General features: G+C 39.2%; 1 long non-coding RNA gene across 2 annotated transcripts in view; it reads right to left on the bottom strand.

The window, feature by feature from the left end:
* Positions 1-8,998: 8,998 nt before the first annotated feature.
* LOC132534652 (uncharacterized) overlaps positions 8,999-22,536 on the bottom strand; it is a 270,811-nt gene continuing 257,273 nt past the window's right edge. For both annotated transcript variants that reach the window (XR_009546389.1, XR_009546390.1), the window contains one exon: positions 8,999-9,043. This is a non-coding gene — a long non-coding RNA (uncharacterized LOC132534652). The remainder of the gene's footprint in view (positions 9,044-22,536) is intronic.

The raw sequence follows: 22,536 nt of genomic DNA, 5'->3' as shown, positions 1-22,536 counted from the left end.
GACGCTGTTGATATGTGAAGCTCTCAAATACCTTCTCAATTAGAAACGGTGGACTGCACAATGGTTATGCTAATGATTTCATGCCTGGGGCTCTAGCAGTGGTTCTTTGCCTCACCACATTTTATTGCACTTAAATTGGTTAAGGAGCTTTAAAATGAAATGAAAAAGACCTTCCAAATTTATAAAGATACTTAACCAATTATAATCATCGAGTTATCAATTGTGGTAAACTTCTAACCTGCTACAAGTTTTGTTTCATAAGTAAGTAAATTACAGCTGTCAAGTTCTCTACAGAAAAGCAGAATTCCAGCGGCTGACCTTCCTCATGCAACGTTCCACCCCCTGGCATTCTTCTGTGGACATCTGCTTTGGACTGGCACTTCTATCGGACTCACTGGTACACCTCTTGGACATTTTGCACAACTTTATAGCGTCAGTGTTCACGGCACCATTAGGCTGGGCTAGCTTTGCGGCGGCAGACAGATGACCAGGGACACAAGGCTGAGTGGAGAAGCTATATTTCTTTATTCACGAGCCAGTGGTTCAAAAAACGAATCTAATCTAATCACCACACAATTCTGTCCTCCATCTTTCTCCTCCGGTGGCAGCGTCAGGAACCCAGGAAGTCTCTAGGATAGGGGGCGAGGAGAAGCAAGAAGCAGGAAACTAGCAAGGACTAAACCAAAATCTCCTGGAGGCAGGGGGAGTGAGACCAAACCAATGTAACAGAATGACCATGTAAATAGATGACAACATCAAGCAATGTGACAGAAGGAATCTCAGAAGCAGAACTAGAGCATACCAACAGAGAGGTGGGGTAGACAGAAAGGGAGAGAGATATATAGACACCTGCAGACCTGCTTCAAAGCTTGTGAAGGAACACCCCCTCCCCCTGCAGGTGAGGAGCTGGGGACTTGAACCAGGATCCTTACGCTGGTCTTTGCACTTCACACCATGTGCGCTTAACCCGCTGTGCTACCGCCCGACTCCCTCAGAGTATAAAGCAATGAAATTATAAAGCAATGAATTTTTTTTATAAAGCAATGAAATTTTTTTTTCTTCTTTGTTTAAAACCAGTACTTCCAAGATGACTTAAAATCCTCCATGTCTTATCCAGAAAACAGAGTATATAAAAGTATATAAAAGGCACCAGCTACTATGGCATAAAAAGACACCAACAAACTTAGCATTTGGGGAAGATTCCTAAATGGGAAAAATCAACCTGAAAAGGATACATACTGCATGATTCCAACTGCACTACATTCTAGTAGAGGTGTAACTGTGGAGACAGTAAAGAGATCAGTGGCTGTCAGGGGGCCTGACCATCTTTTCTGACTTTTCCTCCTCACTTGGTGAAGTCACAGCACCCTCTATCATTACACCATTACTGTGTCTCTACTTGCTTTTCTAGTTTGCCAGACTCTAAACTCTGAGTACTTGCATATTGTAATATCTTCAGTGTGGGGCACATACACCACAGAATAAATGAATGTATAATACAGGTTTGAGGCAAAAAACTGGAGAGGCATTTATACTAAAAGTCTATTCATTGCCTGTTAAAATTTAATTGAGTTAGCTGTAATTTTATCTGGCAACTGTACTCAGGCCCAAGAATTGTTTTGCCATCACCTCAAACCTGGCATCTCATAAACCTGTTTTCACATTTATCCACGCTGTAGCATAAAGAAATAAAATATCTGACTTCATTTCTTCTTACCGTTGAATATTAATTCTACCTTGTGGTTTTTGCATTCATCAGCTGATGAACATTATTATCTCTTGGAAGAGTAACAATCTAAAATTGATTTTTTTTTTGTTCAGTCTTGTCTATAGTTTCATTGTATGGAGTAAGCAGAGAATATTCTCTGGTTGTTTTTTAATAGTTGTAGGATTATATTTCACTTGAGAAATTTCTATAGATTACTTGATTTCTTGTTTTAATCTAAATACATTTCAAAATATTATTTTATTTGTTCTTTTTAACATTTATTTATCATCTTAATGAGAGACACAGAAAGAGGAAGAGAGAAAGGGAGACCAGACTAAACCTGGGACATGAGTTTCAGGCATGAAAGTCTGGTATGTAACCACTGTATTTTATTGCTGGCCCTAAATCTTTTCTTTCATATGGGAATCATCTAAGTGAATACAAGAGAAATAAGTTCTGATGAGCAACTGAAGGTTTTGTCAAGCTGTACCATTCTGAGATGTCTCAGAAACTTTAAACTTGAGAACTTGTGAAGTAACAAGTCTGTCCAATGTGATGCTTTATGTTACTTCAGTAAATGTGACAGAGCACCTGTGATTGATTATAACTAGAACAGGTAAGTGAAATTACAGTGTGAAGCTGGAGATGTGACGTTGTACTGTTTTTCAATTGAGAGAGAGAGAGAGAGAGAGACCAAGACCACAGCACTTCTCTACCATTATGAAAAGTCCAGGGCCTCAGGGATGTAAGGAGTGTGCTCTACCACTAAGCCAAATACCCACATCCTACATGTCACTTTTATGTATATATTCTGACTTTTATGTAACTGTAGAAGATTGCAGCAAGGGTGGTAAATCAAAAGAACAAAATCAAAACGTATCATGGCACTGAGGCTATATGAACCTTCATTGATAACAAAGTGTCACATTTTAAAACAATACCTTTTAAATTGGGGTTTTAACGGCTATATAACACTATACTGGTTTTAAGGTATAAACAAAATGGTTTGATATTTGCTTACATCACCCAATGAACCCTACAATAAGCCCATTTAACTATATCAACAGACATTTATCACTAATAATGCTGTGACAACTTTTAAGAAGCTTTTAAAGAGGTTTTCAAGTAGGTAATACAGTTCTATTAGGTTTAGTCAGCATGAGGCAAAGAGTCATCATTTTACCATTTTCATAACTGGAAGTTTGTGCCTTCTGAGACTTTTACCTCATTTATACCAGCCCTAGGCCCAAGCCTCCAGCAACCAGCAATCTGCTCTATGTATCCATGAACTTGAATTTTCCTTTGTTTGTTATTTTTTTATTCCACATAAAAAGGAGATAAAGACAAACACCATATTTCACTTAGCATAATGCCTTCCAGACCCATCCGTGCTGTTGCAAATAATAAGACTGCATTCTTTATATGGGCAACTGGTATTCCTGTGAGCCTTTGTACTCTTTTTTTTTTTTTCCTTTTCAGATAGAGGAAGAGAAATAGAGAGGGGATGAGAAACAGAAAGAAGAGACACACAGCAAAACTGCTCCACCATTCATGAAGCTTCTCTCATGCAGATGGTCCCAGATGGTGGCCAGGTGCTTGAATCTGGGTCCACAAGGTAGAGTGTGTACTGTACTAGGTGATCCCTTTCCCAACTCCTGTCGTATCTTGTTTATTAATCAGTGGACATATAGGTTCTTTCCAGTTTTTGCTTACTATGAATAATGTTGCAAACAACAGGTGCATTATCATTTTACATTAGTCTTTTTCTCTTCTCCAGATAAATGCCTATAAGTGGAATTGCTGAGTCATATGAAAGTTCTCTTTTGAATTTTTTTTGAGTATCCTGCATATTACTTCCCACAGTGACTACACTCATTCAGAGATACAATAGATTTTATTTCTTTCTTGGTTAAGTTTTTAGGGTTTTATATACATAGTATCATGTTTTCTGCAAATGATGACAGATTTACTTCTTCTTTTCTAATTTTGATGTTTTGAATTTTCTCTTTCTTGCCCGACTGTTTTGTCTAGGACTTCTAGTATTGTGTTGAATAAAATGGGGGAGCAGAGTGGGTACTCGTCTTGCTCTTAATGTTAGAGGAGAAGCTTTCAGCATTCGCAGCTGAGAATGATGCTACCTGTGGGCTTGTCATGGGTGGCCTTTATTAGGTCAGGTATAGTCCCTCTATATCCATTTTGCTGAGATTTTTAAAAAATTTTAAGTATAAGTTGAATTTTGTCAAATGCTTCTCGAGTCCCTTTAGATGAACATATAATTTTATCCTTCATTTTACTAATGAACTGATTAATTTGTATATAATGAACCATCTTTGTATCCCTGAAATGAGTCTTCTAATCATGGTTTATGATCCTTTTATCCTGTTGAATTTGGTTTGTTTGCTTGCATTGAATTAAGGGTTTTTGTATCCCTACTCATCAGTGGTACTGACCTTAAATGTTCTTTTCCCATAGTATACGGGTCTGTTTTGTTTTATTATATTTTTTTAAAGGATGGAAACTGAGAGGGATGGGGGGAGGGAGAGGGAGAGAGATAGAGATCTGCAATGTGGTGGTGGTGGGGGGGTACATAGCTGGTCAGGTTTGGCATCAGGACAATGTTGACCTGATAAAATATGTGGACTTGTCAATTCTTCCTCTTCTTTTTAACTGTGGGAGAGTTTGAGAAGCACTAGTATTAATTAAACAGGATATTTTTGTAGAATTAACCAATCAAAATGGTCCTGAACTTGTGCTTATTGGGAGGTTTTAGATTATTTATTCAGTTTTCTAAATTATTCAGACTTTCTTCTTCCTTCTTTTTTTTTTTTTTTTAACACACCATTATAATAGACATTATGAGAGCTTCATTAGAGTTAATGGGACTGTCCGGGACTGCACAATATGTACCTGTTGAGCCTGGCTTTCAACTCTCTGGGCTATTTACTAGGTCATGTTGCCCTTTGTGAATACCTTAAGTACACAGAAATGAAGTCTCCAATCTTGAACTTCTGAATGATAAGGTAATAAAGAGATAAGGTGAAAACTTGAGGTGTTGTCTGAGAAGATCAGCTTTAAGTGGAAGATAAGAATGTATGAGGGGCTGACTTTGAACATTACATTGTTAGGACTTGCTGTATCATACATGACCTCACCATAATTTGTCCTTTGATGTTATATATATATCTGTATTTTATAAAGTAATACCACTAGTTGCTTCTGCTCTCCTGGTCTAAACCTGTCAACACCCATGTTATGTGGGGAAGCAATTACAGAAGGCAGACCTTCCATCTTCTGCACTCCATAATGACCCTGGGTCCATACTCCTATGGCGTTAAAGAATATGAAAGCTATCAGGAGAGGGGATGGGATACAGAGCTCTGATGGTGGGAATTGTACCCCTCTTATCCTATGGTCTTGTCAGTGTTTCCATTTTATAAATAAATAAATTTAAATAAACAAATAAAAATAATGTATGGGGGGCAGTGTAGACAGTAAAAAGGCAAAAGTTTTGGGAAGGGAAAGTGAAAGTGGAGGAATTCCAGAAATAAACACAATTTTCCTCTTTGTGCATGTATTAGAATTTCTGATTACTAGAATTGAGCTCATTGACTCTTTCACATTTGTTAGAGGTTAAGTCAATTCAATATCCTACTGTGGCTTCTCAGAAACTCTTCAGTGCTCATTTGTAAACCATGACAAGTTTTGTCTTGAACTGAGAGTAGATGTCATTGTATTTAAAACTCAGTGTTGAATATGAATTTTCTTATCATTATTTAAGACACAGAGGATACCTTTTCTATATTATTTGTATATGATTTGATAGAAAAACAATAGAAAAATAGCACTAAATATGCATGTTTGAACACAACCACATCCATAGCTGAATCTTAATGGTGGTTCATAAAAATTCATGGACAGATAAGATATATTAATATGGTTTTCTTGATTTTCATAGTATCCTTATCCTATAACAGCACTGAAGAGTTATGAACATAAGGATGACATGCACTATTATTTGTATAGTAGATCCTTGAGATATGGCTAACCCTCAAGTTTAATCATCAGATTAAATTAACTAGAGTTCCTGTTTGGAAGCTGTACGTAGAAAACAACAAAACTATGCTGAAATTTACTCATCCAGTTCACAAATATTTATACAACTCCTATTAGATATCACTGTCTATTCACATTTAAAGAAGATGAATTTGTAGTATTGTACTAACCAGTTAAATCTTCTATCATTATTCTAATGAAGGTCTTCATGGTCTGTCATTATGTGTATACAGTAACTTTAACATACACTTTGAAAATTTCTTGCCCAAACTTTTACTGATAAATTTCTGTTAAATCTTTATGACTCCATTAAATTATCCAGCTCTTTCTATAGAACATTTCCTGTCCCTCTGAGTTTAATAAAGTTTCATAAAATTTGACATTATTCACTTTTTTAACTACACTGCTTTATTTTACCAAATTATAAATACTGACATAACCAAAACAACTCATTTTCTGCTCATCTTTGTAGTCCCAACAACTTGCATTACATCTTTTCATAGCAGGGGAACTTAGGTGGAACTTTGTAAATCACAGATTATAGGTAAAATACAGAAATTTTCACTGATATCAGCCTCATACAAAGTGTAATTCAAAATCCACATTTCCCTGTCATAGAGATTTTTGGATGGCAGTTTTTGAAGAACCAAATTCATTCAGTTCCTAGTCAATGTTTCAGTGTGGTAGAGTGACTAAAATTTTTCTTACTTGACACACATCAGGTTTGTGTGCATATGTGTGTGTGTGTGTGTGTGTGTGTGTGTGTGCATGTGTTTGTGTGTGAAGACATTAACCTTGTTTTGCCACATACTGTATATAAATTCCAATATGTACTTACTATCTCAGTATCTGGCTGGGGAAACAGCATAATGATTAAGCAAAGTGACTTAAATGCTTGATGCTCTGAATTCCCAGGCTCAGTCCCCAGCAATGCTGGGCTAGCGTGGGGTTGCCTCTTCCTGGGCGCATACTCTCTGGGTTGGAGAGAACACGACTGGAGCCAACGACAAGAGAGAGATGACTCAGGAACAGAGCTCCCGGAGGCGAGGCAATTTGATTCTTTATTGATCAGGTCGGACCCAGAAATGGCAAGTCAGAAACAGAAATGGCTTGACATGGTTTGGAAAGGGGCGGAGAAAGGCAAAAGGGGCTGGGAAAGGTAACTTCCTTAGCAACTGTTTCGAGGGTTTTAACTGGTAGGATAAATAATAATACCCTGCAGGCAGAAGGGTCTTGAGGGTAGAAAGAAGATAGATCAAAGGAATGGAATGGATGGGGATCTTTCAGGCAAAACAAAGATCATGTAGATAATAAGGGAGCAGGCCATAGTATAAGGAATGCAGGGTGCTTTGTGAGGCAGGGAGTCTGATAAGACAGGGAAAACCTTTGGGGTTACTCCTGTCTTTCCTTGTTCAACCTCTCGGTAGAGAGAGAGACTGACAGAATAGACACACTCCTCAGGTCAAGCCCTGCCAGGCTCTACCACATCCTCACAATTTCCCGACACAGCAACATCATAAGCCAGAGTTAAGCAGTGTTCTGGCACTAAGTAGATCAATCAATCAATCAATAAATTCATTAATTCATCCTATCTCAGTATCTGCAACTCATAGTATAAGAGCTTCAGAAAATTGAACCAGGGAGCCAGGCAGTAGTGCAGCAGGTTAAGTGCAGGTGGTGTAAAGTGCAAGGACTGGCATTAAGGATCCCAGTTCGAGCACCGGCTCCCCACCTGCAGGGGAGTCGCTTCATAAGCAGTGAAGCAGGTCTGCAGGTGTCTATCTTTCTCTCCCCCCTTTCTGTCGTCCCTTCCTCTCTCCATTTTTCTCTGTCCTATCCAACAACGACAACATTAGTAACAACAACAATAATAACTTCAACAACAATGGAAAACAACAGGGGAAACAAAAGGGAAAATAAATTATATATATAATGGAACCATACAAAAGCATTGCTCTGGGAAGATAATAGCCACAATGGGGGTAACATACACATTTTTAATCTCACTGTATGCCATATGTGTATATATATGTGCTCATTTAAATGTAGTTATAACTGAGTGTGGTGTGCAACTATGCTCCTGTAGTTTTATAGTTTCATAAACCACTAATATATTACTAATAAAAATTTTAAGAGGGGGGGCTGGTGGTAGTGCATGGAGTTAAGTGCATGAAGTAGAAAGCACAAGAACCCGCACAAGGATCCTGGTTCAAGCGCCTGGCTCCCCACAAGTGGTGAAGCAGGTCTACAGGTGTCTTTCTTTCCCTTCCCATCTTTGTCTTCCCCTCTTCTCTCAATTTCTCTCTGTCATATCCAACAACAATAACAGCAACAAGAGCAACAAAAATGGAAAAAGATGGCCTCCAGGAGCAGTGGATTCTTGTGCAGGCACCAATCCCCAGCCTGGAGGCCAAAAGAAAAAAGAAAAAATTAAAAAGAACAACAACTTCATAGAGTTGTAGTCCATGGAAGCTAAGTAAGTTGGACTACATAGGGAAAGAACAGTTGAAGAGGACATGAAGGTTCAAGTTCAGCTCTGGAGTGCACATTTTTAACTTGACTGTTCTACTCTTCTAATTTGAAACAAAAAAAAAATCTATTGCTCCGAAACAAAACACAGCAAAGCAAAATAAAACAAAACAGAATAAAAAGAACAAAACTATCTGAAAGAGCTTACCACTTGAATTGGATATAGAGTGTTCCCTTGAAGTATTACAAAGTGATATATTAAAACCTATCATGATGCCTATTACTTTTTTTTTTTTGTCAAGGGAATTAATTGCTTTTCAGACAGATGGAAGAGTTCAGTTGGAGGGGAAACTGCTAAAGTATGTAGCCTATGTGAGAGAAAGGGCAAGCTTAGCATACAGCAATATGCCAAAAATAACTCACAAAAATATGTCAAAAAGATAGCAAACAGGTGACTGTCATCACAAGTCCACATGACTGAGGCCAGCATGGGTAAGGAAGAAAAAGCAATGAAGAGAAAGATGACAGGTGAACAAAACCCTTTTATCTCTTAAGAGAAGCCTTGTGCAATGAGGTAGAAGAGATGAGTCACTGTGCTTTAATTAGATAGGTGGAACTTTGTAAATCACAGATTATAGATAAAAAAAAATACAGAAGTCTAACAACTTAGCCAACTTATATCAAACCATTTTTGAGAAAATCTAAATTTTGATGATCATTCTTTTGATAAGAACTCAACAGCATCCAAGTAGATTCATTAACAACTTACCTATAAATGTTGAAGGTTTCTATATAGTACAGGGTTAGATCAGGCTAGTGGAAAAAGAAAATGAAATTTGTAAATACCTTTGAAGTATCTCAGAAATACATATATATGATGCATTAAAGCTTTAACATAGGCAATATGATTATAGGTAAGGATGGGCTAGCTTGTTGAGAAATTTATAAACAATGTAGACATTACATATGTTATAGTATATGTAATACTTGTTTTTTTTCTTATAAATCTCAACTCAGAAAAATCATCTTGATGAATAATACAGCTTAATGAAGAAACAGAATTTCCAGGTCATTCTAAACCTATACCACTTAATAACCCATATAGAACAAAAATAATGGGCCTAAGCACTAAGACTAACTAATTTAAAGGACATGCAATACTAAAAATAATAAAGCTATAGTTTATCTTGGGTTTTGCCTTAATGGGGTGGGTGTAGTGGTATGTCAGTGAATGAGAGAAAGGACTGAAGTTTCTGAATTATGAACATAAAGAAAAGGGATAAGTTGCAGGTAGACAAATAGTTTCAGGCTTTGTATGAAGTTTACAAAAGAAGGAAAATATCCTGTCAAGTATCTCTTTTTTAAAAATTTTATTTATTTATTATTGGATATAGACAGAAATAAATTGAGAGGGAAGAAGGAGATAGAGATGAGAGAGAGGGAGGGACATGGAGAGAGAGAGAGAGAGAGAGAGAGAGAGAGAGAGAGGGCTACAAGCCTCCCTATTTCACCACTTGTGAACCTTTCCCCCTGCAGGTCCAGGGGTTTGAACCAGGGTCCCCGTGCACTATAATGTAGGTGCTCAACCAGGTGCGCCACCACCTGGCCCTTCCAATTAAGTATCTCTATGACAGTGTTTGTTTCCTGGGGTATATAGTACTGTGCCAATTTGCAACCTACTGTAGTGAGCTCTGCCATTGTATTGTATTCAGATGCTATATTTTGTAGCACAAGACATTAAGAGGCTGGGAAAATTCATATATAAATTAAGGCAATTTTTAATTTTTTAAATTGATTTAACAATTATTGACAAGATAAGAGGGATAAGAATGACCCAGTTCCATACCGTTCCAATTCAATTCCCACCACTAGAGTTCCATATCCCCTTCCCTCCATTAGAAGGTTGTCTAGTCTTTATTCCTATGGGAGTATGGACCAAAGATTTTTTGAGTGATAGAAAGTGGAAGGTCTGGCTTCTGTAATTGCTTCTCTGTTGGACATGGCATTGACAGATCAATCCATACCCTTAGCCTGTTTCTATTTTTCCCTAGTGGGGCAAGGATCTGGGGAGGTGGGGTTTCAGGACATAATGGTGAAGTCATCTGCCCAGGGAAGTCAGGTTGGCATCATGGTAGCATTTGCAACTTGGTGGCTGAAAAGCATTAAGATATAAAGCAGAAAAAATGGTTTAATAATCAGAAGCCTAAAGGTAAGAGTATAGCAGATGAGATTTGGGGTCTTCATGTTGGAAGAAAATAGGAAGTCTATTTTAGGCTTGTTCCAAGGGACCCATGCGTTTACTAATTTTTGCCGAAGCCCAACAGCTAACTTGCAGGTGAGTTAGGATTATTGTCTGGGAGGATGGTCTCAGACCTGAGGATAGGACTAGAAAGCTAGATAAGGGGGCTGGGTTGTGGCGTACCTAGTTGAGTATACATGTTACAATGCACAAGGGCCTGGGTTCAATCTCCTGGCCCCCACCGGCAGGGGGAAGCTTTGCGAGTGGTGAAGCAGGACTGTGTGTGCTTCTCTGTCTCTCTCCCTCTCTATTACCCCTTCCCCTCTCAATTTCTGGCTATCTCTATCCAGTAAATAAATAAAGATAATTTTTTTAAAAGTTAAAAAAGGTATTTATTTTTAAAAAAAGCTTTTCTTTTTCTTTCAAAGAAAACTGGATAAGGGCAGAGAAAAATTCCCAAATATGGGAAAAGTATATAAATACCATTAACTGTAAACCCCATTGACCTGACCTAGGGCCCATAACTACTCAGATTTTGCATAGGAGCCTGTGTAACCTTTCTCTGGGTCTCTCTTTCTCTCCCCCTCTCTGTCTTACCCTTCTCTCTCCATTTCTCTCTGTTCTATCCAACAATGATGACATCAATAACAACAGCAATAATAACTACAACAGTAACACAACAAGGGCAACAAAAGGGAATAAAAAAATAAATATTTAAATAATAGTAATAATAATAATAAAAGAAACAAGAGAATTAACTGAAGAGATAGACTAGATCTTGTGGACATTTTTAGAGTTCTACACCCCAAAAAACTGGAATAAAAAAACTTTTTGAATCCACACACAACATTCTCAAAGATAGATCATATGTTAGGCCACAAAGACAGTATAAACAAATTCAAGATCATTGAACTCATCCCAAGCATGTTCTCAGAACACAGTGGAATTAACCTAAACTTAACAACAAACAAAAAATTAGAAAAAGTTCCAAAATATGGAAACTCAACAACACACTGCTAACAACTACTGGGTCAAAGAGGAACTTAAGGAAGAAACTGAAATGTTCCTCTAGTCAAATGAAAATGGAGACATGACCTCTCAAAAGACAATTTTTATATGCAATGTGTAACACTGTAGAGAATCATATTAGTTGTAGCCTATCCATCCATCCATCCATTGTTTATCTAGTTAGCATGAGAGACTGAAAATCTTCTTAGAACCAATCTTTCCCTTTCAGGGTGTCCAGAAAACTGAGCCCTTTATATCACTGTAACATCTCAGAAAACTACCATTTGGAGATTTTTATTGCTAAAACCTTTCCCTATGTTTCTGATTCTTGGTCTGTATTGTAGACCTTGGAGACCCAAAATCAAGAGATTTAAATTATTTTTTAATTTTTATTTATAAGATAAAAATATTGACGAGTATCAAGTATGTTCAAATTGCATACTTTTCATTTAAAAATTAAAAATCCCCTGGTACTTCTGGTAACAATGTAACTAGTCTCTTAAATTAAAAAAACCACTTAAGAATATGATAAATTTGAAATATATATTTATCCTATGAAATTAAAGTAAACACAGGCAATTTTCTTCTTTGTGTTGAACTAAATTGCTGTTAATGCTTTTTCAGTTCTATTTTTGTACTGAATGATGAGGTTATGTGAATTTTTATTGCATGTGGCTTTCTTTGCATTGGTAAAATCATTTTGAGTGAAGAATTCTTTCAATATAGGTTAATTATTTTTGAGGAGTTGGCAGATACAAAATGACAGGGATATTACTACATGTATTTAGTTTTCAGCATATTTAACACATGTCGTTAAGATAATTAGAATGAATAGAATGCAGTTCTTATTTAATGAATTAATGGAGTGGGCATTCAGAAGTTGCACTGCAACAGTTCAACCAAACTGCTTAAACCTTTTTCTATAAATCAACAGAGTTGGTTCAGTAATATCATAGCCAGTCTTCCTTTGCCTTGCTTTTATCTTCTGCATTCAAGTTAGATGAACACATTAATCTGACATACAACTTTACTTTAAAGTTTACATGAAGGCTACAGCATAATTTTATTCTAGATGTGAACTTGACAATATGGATTCAAATTTGACTCACTGATGTGCAACGTTGCGTGTGATATCTGAAACCAGAAATTGTCAAATGGTATATCAAAAAGGTACATTAGCATTTGCTCAGTGCAACCTGACATAACAGATGGGTAGGAGGAGGGCTGTTATCCCTGAGAAGAGACTAAATATATTATAATTTGGATGTATACACAAACTGGATAAAAACTTTCAAAGCAAAATATATTTCCCACACTCATAATAACTAGTTAAATCCTTTCTATCACTCATCTCTCTCTACGTTCCCATGACTGCTTTGCAAGGCATTCACGCATAAAAATTACTTTGTAGAATTTGTTTTTATTGAGCACATACTAATTTCAAGACACTACATTAGGCTATGTAGAACACTTTGGTAGATCATGTCCATGATAATAATAGTGGTAGTAGTCATGAGAATAATCGTATCAATAATTGCTAGTAATTATTGAGCACTTATGATATACTGGAAAGTATTACAAGTCTTTACATATATTCTGACGTTACACACACACACACACATCACAGTCAATTAATGATAAATGACAAGTGAGTGATACATGAAAGATGGGCAAAACTGGAAGAGGCCTGAAGGATCACACAAGGAAGGCAGACTAAGCTCTGACTGACCCAAATAAGCTAGAGTTTTGGAGATACCTGGGGGGGGGAGAGGAGAAGAAATTTGGGGGCAAGATGTTGGGAAAAGTTTTGTAAGTAACAATATAGAAATGGGTAAGTGCAGTCAGGATGGAGGAAGGGAATTCAAACTAGGAAAGAAGGGATGGCAGAGAGAGTGGGGTTAATATTAACAATGAAACGAAGTCAGTGGGGACAGTTATGACACCATGCAAGTCATAGAGACCCTGTGAAGTTTTTGGACAAGGGGTGACTTAAAAGTACTACTACTGAAGATTTATAAGGTGGCAGCATGTTGGATGAAGGGAGAAAAAGCAGATCCTAGTAGAGACTATGCTTTTCTGGGCACTGACAGCAAATGGTGATGACAGAGAAGGACAAACAGACTTATTTGCTTCAGTTGCTATCAGAGGTGAGGACAGAGGAGAAAATAACCTGCTTTGATTTTCTTGGATTTGTTGACTGTCAGGATGAGGACATGTTTATAGGATTCAGGTAACAAATCTTGTCCTCGGGATGTTAAATGGCTTCAGGCATAAACTGAAATGAATAGGAGGGGTTAGCTTTGGAGAGTCATTAGCTTTGAGTTGAGAGCCAAATGGGAGAATGAATACATTACGTTTCCAAGAGACATAATATACAATGAGAAGTATGGAAGGTGAAGGAGAAAACCTGAGTAATGGCAGAGGTAGAAGAAAAAACCCAAAGAGAGAAGGTACATAATGGTCCTAGAGGGAGGACTGAAACAAAATACAGACTATGAGATGGCAGAGGAGAAGAGGTTCAAGAAGGAAAATGTCCTCACTAACATTTGGAGTTACTGAGAATGCATACAGAAAGGAGACCGAATGAAGATAAGGGAATTGCAATTTCAAAGTTGACATTTTGAGGGTACAACTTTAGTAAAGCAGGGGAATTAAGACTTTATTTTAGACTATGTTTTTATTGATCACAACAAATTACTCAGCATTGTCAATTGGTTGCCTGAATTGTGGGTGTTTCTAAGTAGGCTAGGTTGTTTATAAAAAAAAAAATCACAAAGCTGGAAAAATAGTTCACCTGGACAGTGCTCTACCTTGCCATGTACATGACTGAGATTTGAGTTCACCCCCACAGCACTGAAGAAAAGCTTTGGTACTATAGTTTCTTTCTTACTTTAAAAAAAAAATATTTATTTATTTTTTATTTCCTTTTCTTAGCCTTATTGTTTACTGTTGTAGTTATTATTGTTGTTATCATTGGTGTCAGTGTTGTTGGATAGGACAGAGAGAAATGGAGAGGGGAGGGGAAGAAACAGAGGGAGAGAGAAAGACAGACACTTGTAGACCTGCTTCACTGCTTGTGAAGCAACTCCCCTGCAGGTGGGGAGCTGGGGACTCGAACCAGGATCTTTACACTGGTCCTTGCAGTTTGCACTACCTGCACTTAACCTGCTGTGTTATCGCCTGACTCCCTTGTGCTATGGTTTCTTTCTTGAGCTTTGTTCCTCTAGTAGGAGACATTTGTGACTCTGGCTTTCAAAATGATATGGGCAGGGTCTTATCTTAACAAAACAGAGAAATGAAATAACATGAGAGGCTAATTTAAATATCTTCTTAAAACCATTCTTCTTAAGGGAATCAGAAGGAGGCAGCTGCTGAAATGTATATATTCAAATTTTGAGCAAGATTTTCTGTACAAGAAGCCTTTAGGCTTAAGGTCAGATCCCATAAGCCCAATATCAGTTTGAGTACAAATAAAAATCAACATTTTGATAACTGGGAGAAAGTCTAAGCTCCTCCGATAAAGAAGGGACTACAACAGCTGGATAAGGGCAAATGACTGGCTCATTTTAATGGTGGCCTTTTTGGCCACTACCAGGTCACCACATCATCAGGTGTCCTAGACAGGGATTTCTGGATTCCCCAAAGACATGAAGGGCCTAGACCTCTAATAGATCTCTCTCTCTACCATCACTTGTCACATCCACTGGGAACCTCATCATAATCCCTCTAGTGGGATTTTTTCAGGATTATACCCTCATTATGAACTACCAATGGTATGGACTTCCCCACTCTCTGAAGGAAGGCTGAGTCATTCCACTCTGCCACTTGAGAAAAACTGGTTCTGTGTTGTTTTATCCAGGCTGGCTTCACGGGTGGGTAACAGAGACGACCAGAGACACACGACTGGGCTGAGAATGCAGTTTAATCTTTATTCATGAATGGGAAAATCACCACACCATGTGCTTTTCTCCATCATCCTCTCTTCGCCGCTTCTGCTGGGACTCTGCCCGTCCTTAGCATAGGGGGCGGGAAGAAAGCGGGGTGCGAAACTAGCAAGGGGCAAACCAATTCTTCTCAGAGGTCGGGGGGAAGGGAACATACCAACAATTCCCCCTTCTGTTTTTAACTAAATGACCACAGTATCAGGGGTGTGGGGTGAACAGAAACCTATATCGTACAGGCATTTTCAAAAAAGAAACTGGCACAAACATGGAGAAACATGTAAGCAAGTAACAAGAACCAGTGTGCTGCCAAGGGAAGGCCTGAGGGGGCCATTTTTTGCCTCTGGGCAAAACTTTATCAGCTTGAAAAAACATTTCCTGCCTCTGGGGGCCGTACTTGCCTCGACGGGCATTTTCTAGCATGGGGGGAGGGCGAGGCCTAGAGTCCCAAGGCACAGCTGCAGTCAGTCTTTGAGAAACCCAGCAGCATAAGGGAAGCTGCCAGTTTTGTGCAAAGTGTCCGAGGCGTGCCAGTGAGTCCAATAGAAGCGAGTCCAAAGCAGATGTCCACCGAAGAATTGCCAGGGGGTAAATTGTTGTATGTCTGTCTCGATGGGGAATGTCAGCCATCGGAATTCTGCTTTTCTGTAGAGAACTTGACAGCTGCAGTTCACTTACTTATGAAACAAAACTTGTAGCAGGTTAGAAGTTTACCACAATTGATAACTCTATCACAATTAGAAGTCTTTTTTAGAATGATTTTAAGGTTGTTTAAAGTTTAAACAATAGAATGTGAAAAGGTAGACATAAAAACCAAGGAAAGAAAACCTCAGGCATGAGAGTCGTTAGCATAGCCATTGTGTAATCTATCATTTCTAATAGAGAAGGTAATCGAGATTTTTACATATCAACAAGTCTATTTAACCTTTTGTTACACCCATTCAAGATGGAGACACACTCTAGGTGTGCGCAGGTTTTGTTTAGACCAACTTGGTTAAAATATATTGATTTTTAAACTAATTTTTACCTCAGACTTTAAATGTAAGTTAATTTTATCTTTATGAGAATTACGTTGAAAACCTTTTTCATTTAACTTTGCCTGGTAAGAATTTAGCCTTAAAGCTATATTCTTAACCTTAATGTTACCAAACTTTAAACACACACATACACATGGTCTTCAATATACAAGGAGAGAAACTTTTGTTACGAAGACATGCCATTTTAAACACGAATTTAGATCTATACTGTCTTAGCCATTCAGGGAGTGCGTTGTCCAGCGGTGGCCTCTTGGGTAGCTTCACTTCTAGGAATTGCAGGTTGCGATCTCTGGACGAATCTCTGCGTATTTTAGCTTGTCTGCCTTCAGACCCAAGCTGGAGATCTCGGCCAGGGGGCCCAGTTTTGGCAGGGAGCCCGCGGTCTCCAGGTGGTCCAGGATCTGTCCAGACTTCATAGCACGAGGGCGGGTGGACCAGCAGTGCAGAAGGCGTGGGCCAAGGTGCCCCAGGGTGGCGGCCAGGATAGACTGCCGCAGCCCTGCCCCATGGCCCTGCCATGTCTGCTGCCCTGCTCTCAGTGGCCGAGCAGCGTGGAGGCAGCCCACGCCCAATGTCCCGCGCCACGTGGCAGAAAGCCGGCTCATGCGGGCTGGCGTTGGGCTCCTGTGGGCTGGCATTGGGCAGAAACCACAGAGTGGTCCAGAGATAAATGTTCCAGAAACAGCAAAATAGTCTCGTGAAGAAAGGGCAGACGCCTTTGGAGATCTCTTCACAAGCAGAAGAGAAGGCCATAGTGCATAGGTAGCCAAATTGTCTTCACTTATCTGAGAGATGCGCAGGTCCGGTGCCATGTTGTAGGCGCCATATGTTGTTTTATCCGGGCTGGCTTCACAGGCAGGTAACAGAGACGACCAGAGACACATGGATGGGCTGAGAATGCAGTTTAATCTTTATTCACGAATGGGCAAATCACCACACTATGTGCTTTTCTCCATCATCCTCTCTCCGCCGCTGCTGCTGGGACTCTGCCCGTCCTTAGCATAGGGGGCGGGGAGAAAGCGGGGCGCGAAACTAGCAAGGGGCAAACCAATTCTTCTCAGAGGTCGGGGGGAAGGGAACATACCAACAGTTCTGAATTGAGTACAGCCTAGAATGTTCCCAGTTGTGACCATGGACTGTAAGCTTAGTCTGACAGGGACTTGGAGGTTGTAGATACTCTGGTGCTAAATATGAATAGGTATGGGCCCTGGGATAGATCACTGTGGTAAAGTTAATTGCATTTATGTATTTTATTCAAGTTTGCCCTAGTCCTGCTTCCTAGTTCTACTCTCAACTTTGACATCATCTTCTCAGACAATATTTTTAGTCTACCCCCATGTTAGCTATCAAGATGAATCAAAGGTTACTAAGACACAGGCTCCTAGAAACAGTCCTAATGCAGACTTCCTAGACTCCTTCCATCCTAAGGTCCCTACTTTCATCTGCTTTTTTCCTACTTTGTGGTTCCTGTTTATTAAATATTTTTTCCTGCTTTCCATCTTACTGCCTTTCAGCCACCAAGTTCTAGATGCTGTTATAATTCCACCCTGACTTCTCTGGGCAGTTGACCTGACCAATGCTTCCTGGAACCTCACCTTTCCAGAGCCCTACCCAACTAAGGAAAAACAGAAACAGGCTGGGGATACGGATCAACTTGCCAACACCCATGTCCAGCAGAGAAGCAATTACAGAAGCCAGAACTCCCACCTTCTTCACTCTGAAAAGAATTTTGGTCCATAGTGCCATAAGGGTAAATGATAAGGAAAGTAGCCACAGGGCTCTGTAACACCATTCCACCAGGACCCAAAGCGTTTGTCATCAGGAATCCTGTTTTTATACCAGTAGTCAAAGGGAAGTGAATGTGGGAAATACTAGAGGAAGCTAGGTATTGTTTCTCTTATCTGAGAGAGAAAAGGGGAAAAAGGAAAGGCATTTAGAAGTAGTAATAGATGTAGAGGTGATTTAGAAAGGAAGAGAAGGCAGCACTATTAAAAAATGGGTGAAAATATATGTACATAGAAATAGATAGATATAGATTCAGCCCATATCAGTGTCCTTGGGAGAGCTACTGCAGTATCCCTTGGAGGGGATGGGATACAGAATTCTGGTGGTGGGAACCATCTGGAATTATACCCCTATTATCTTACAATTTTTTAAATCAATATTAAGTCACTGATAAAAAAATAACTAGAAAATAAGCTTTAGGTTAATTGCTTTAATTCTTAAATACTTTTAAAAGTACATATAGACTATTTATGACCCTTGGGGTGCTGATAAATTTAAAAGTATGAATCTAGTTTTATACACAAATAATTTCACTCAAAGATGTTATACTCAAAGTATCAGTATTACACAGAAAAATCTTATTCCACCAATACCAACCAAAAATCAAAACAAAGATACGACAACAATAAAATTCCAACAAAACAGAACTTTCTTAGGAGCTATAGCTTCAATTTCTGTGACAAGCAGTGATGAAATGGGAACATTGTTCAATACAGTCTTAGAGCATGGAAGATTTGTATGTAGATTTAGGTTAATTAAAATTAAGTAAACAACTCAACTCCTCAGTCACATTTCAAGAGTTCAATGAACAGAGGAGCATTTCCATCATTGACCCCAGTTCCATTAGACAGGACTGGTATAAGCTATAAAACCAACTAAAGCACAGCCTGCTTTCATAGCCAGCTGTGCAGTGCCATGTTCAGAAGATAATTTCATTTTAAAGGATATAGTGATATTTCAAGATGGCTTTTGTGTTTGATAAATCTTGTTGCAAAGGAGCTTATTTGTTACTCAGTCTTGGGTTAAATTTTCTTTTATAGTGTAAGTAATTTTTGCAAACAGATACCCTGCTGTTTCCCCAACAACTATGATGGGAGTGGGAACAGAGGTCTTTGGAGGTGTTTGCAGAACCATGAAACACTGATTTCCTGGGAAGGGGTTCAGTACTACTTGTGTTCTTTGAACCATCTCTCCCTGAGTTCTTCCAATGTTCTTACTTTGTAGGAGAGTTAAACATTTCTGTGAACACTGAAGTAAGTCTGGTCCTGTAGGACCCCAGAGACTGTTCCCATGGAGTAAATAAGCAAGGTAATGATACTGTCTATGGGGAAGAACCAAGCATGTGACTAGAAGTGGAAACTGAAGTCTTAAGAGTAGGGAGCTACCATTTCAAAGCAGAACTTTTGTTGGGTTGCAGAGAGGGGCAGAGGCCAGAGTGGATCAGTTCTGTGAAAAGAAGTCACAGGCAATAGTTGTCAGTCTGTACAGGATTCCAGGGTTTGATGGTATAGATACAAGTAAATAGTCAACTACAGTTCACAACATAAATAGCATTTACTGAAGAGGAGGTTTTCTTTGAGAGGCATTAAGAATGAACATTTTATTAAGTCTTTGCATTAGATTTTATGTGGTGAATGAATGTACCCAGGGATTCTGTGTATGTGAGATTCAGAGTAGCTGCTTCCCTAGACCACTTTTCCCCTTACCTATATTGAAAGAGAGAGAGAGAGAGAGAGAGAGAGAGAGAAGAGGGACTGGAGACTGAACTTAGGACCTCATGCATAGAAGACACGCACCCTACCACCGGGTCAGTGCTGCAAGTCTCTGCATTGTATTTTAAAAATGTAGCTTTAGGACTGAGGAGATCGCATAATAGTTATGCCAAAGACTCTCATGCCTGAAGCTCAGAGATTCCAGGTTCAAATCTTAGCACCATCATAAGCCAGAGCAGGACAGTGATTTGGTATTGGTCTCTCTCTCTCTCTCTAATTAAAATAAAATAAACATTTTTTAAAGGTTTCCCTTTCTTTTTTTTCAGATATTTATTTATTTATTTATTCCCTTTTGTTGCCCTTGTTTTATTGTTAATAGTTATTACTGATGTCGTTGTTGTTGGATAGGACAGAGAGAAATAGAGAGGAGGGGAAGACAGAGAGGGGGAAACATAGGTAGACACCTGCAGATCTGCTTCACCACCTGTGAAGGGACTCCCCTGCAGGTGGGAGCCAGGGGATTGAACCGGGATCCTTAAGCTGGATCCTTGCGCTTAGCCATGTGTGGTACGCTTAACCCGCTGCTCTACCGTCTGACTTCCTGAAATAAACATTTTTAATGTAGCTTTGTAGCAATACAATGAAATCATAAGGATGGACATTTTATTTGAGGGGTGATTTCAGAATGCCAGCTGAAAAGCAGAAGTAAGGAGTAGACATTAGGGAAGACGATGATAGCATGTGGGTACAATCTCCAGGTCATGGCTGTCAGCAAGTAAACCCCACAGTGTTCCTGAAGAAGGGAGCTGGCTGCTATCGCTTGATTGTTAGAAGCTTACTCAGGAGTTTTAACTCTCCTACATTTCTGTGCTTCACTGTCAGTGGACCCAGTCATATTCCCAGGACCTGGGACAAAATGGTAAGAGGCCACAGGTACACTCTGTGGGATGCTGTCAGTGTGAGTCCCCACCCACAGATCTGCCCCTTCCCTATGTGGCTGAAATCAGCGGAGAGCCTGGGGATGTGACACAGGGTGCCAGAGGCTACTGGCAGTATGTACTTAGAATAACCACTGGGTTCAACACTCTGCAAAGACTGAGCATATACATCTTCTCAGCTAGCTCTCCAATTTCCAGCCCCCCTCCCCCACATGTGTTCTATGTCTGCACTTCATAGAAGAGGTTAAACAACTCAATAACCAAAAAATATATCAAATGTCTAGTAACACAAGATGCTGAATAGGATTCTGACATGGGACAACTTTTCACACTAACTCTACACCATTACACCTTTCCTCAGTAACTCTAAACTGTGTCCTTTTATTTATTTTATTTATTTATTTTTTTTGTATACAAACAAGGCTGCAGTGCAGCAGTGTTTTGCAAGCTTTGGCAAACATATAACCATGAACTGCCATTCCTTTTTTTTTTTCTTTTTTTTTTTTTCCTCCAGGGTTATTGCTGGGCTCGGTGCCTGCACTGTGAATCCACCGCTCCTGGAGGCCATTTTTCCCCCTTTTGTTGCAGCCTCATTGTGGTTATTATTATTGTCATTGTTGATGTTGTTCGTTGTTGGATAGGACAGAGAAAAATGGAGAGAGGAGGGGAAGACAGAGAGGGGGAGAGAAAGACAGACACCTGCAGACCTGCTTCACGGCCTGTGAAGCGACTCCCCTGCAGGTGGGGAGCCGGGGGCTCGAACTGGGATCCTTACACCGGTCCTTGCGCTTTGCGCCACATGCGCTTAACCCACTGCACCACCGCCCGACCCCCCTGCCATTCCTATAAGGCATCTACAGCACAATTCTACCACCTGCCAAACCCCCCTATAACCCTTTGCACTAAGTCACTTTGTCCATTTCCAGCATCTTAGAATCACTAGTTTGTTTTGTTTCTCTTTAGTTCTGCCTTGGGGAAAAAATGTCACATAAATGAAACCAAAGGGTTAACAGCCTTTTCAGTCAGTTTCTGTGGTTTAATGTATTTGAAAATCACCCACAGTATTGATAGTTCATTCCTTTCAGTTACTAAGTAGTGGCCATTGCATGGCCCCACCATACAATGTTTACATACTCTCCTGCTGAAGGGTATTTGGATTGTTTCCAGGTTTTGGTGATTACAAAGAAAACTGCTACAAACATTTGCATAGACGTGTTTGCATGAGCATAAGTCAATTTCACTTGGGTAAGTACGTAAGAATCAGGTTACTGGCTCTTATTGTAAGAGTATGTCTAACTTTTCAAAAGAAGTTGCCAAACTCACAGAATTACTTTATCATTTCATACTCTTACTATTAATTGCTCCATATTCCCAGCAGAACATGATATAATTTTTTTTCTTTTAGTATTTGAGTGGATGTTCTGTGCATAGTCTGTGGTTTTAGTGCATATCCCTAGTGATAAATGATGTTGAATATTTTGACATATCTACTTGTAATCTATATATTTTCATCATCATTATTATTATTATTTATTTTATAGAGAACCAGAAATCTAGAGGAAAGGGAGAAATAGAGAGAGAAAGAGAGAGAGACAGAGAGACACCTGTAGCCCTGCTTCACCACTCACAATGCTTCCCCCTTGCAG

Source organism: Erinaceus europaeus, chromosome 19, assembly GCF_950295315.1.
Source record: "Erinaceus europaeus chromosome 19, mEriEur2.1, whole genome shotgun sequence".
NCBI classification, from domain to species: domain Eukaryota; kingdom Metazoa; phylum Chordata; class Mammalia; order Eulipotyphla; family Erinaceidae; genus Erinaceus; species Erinaceus europaeus.
Note: the sequence above shows the minus strand (reverse complement) of the source record. Positions and strands in the feature narration are given on the sequence as shown.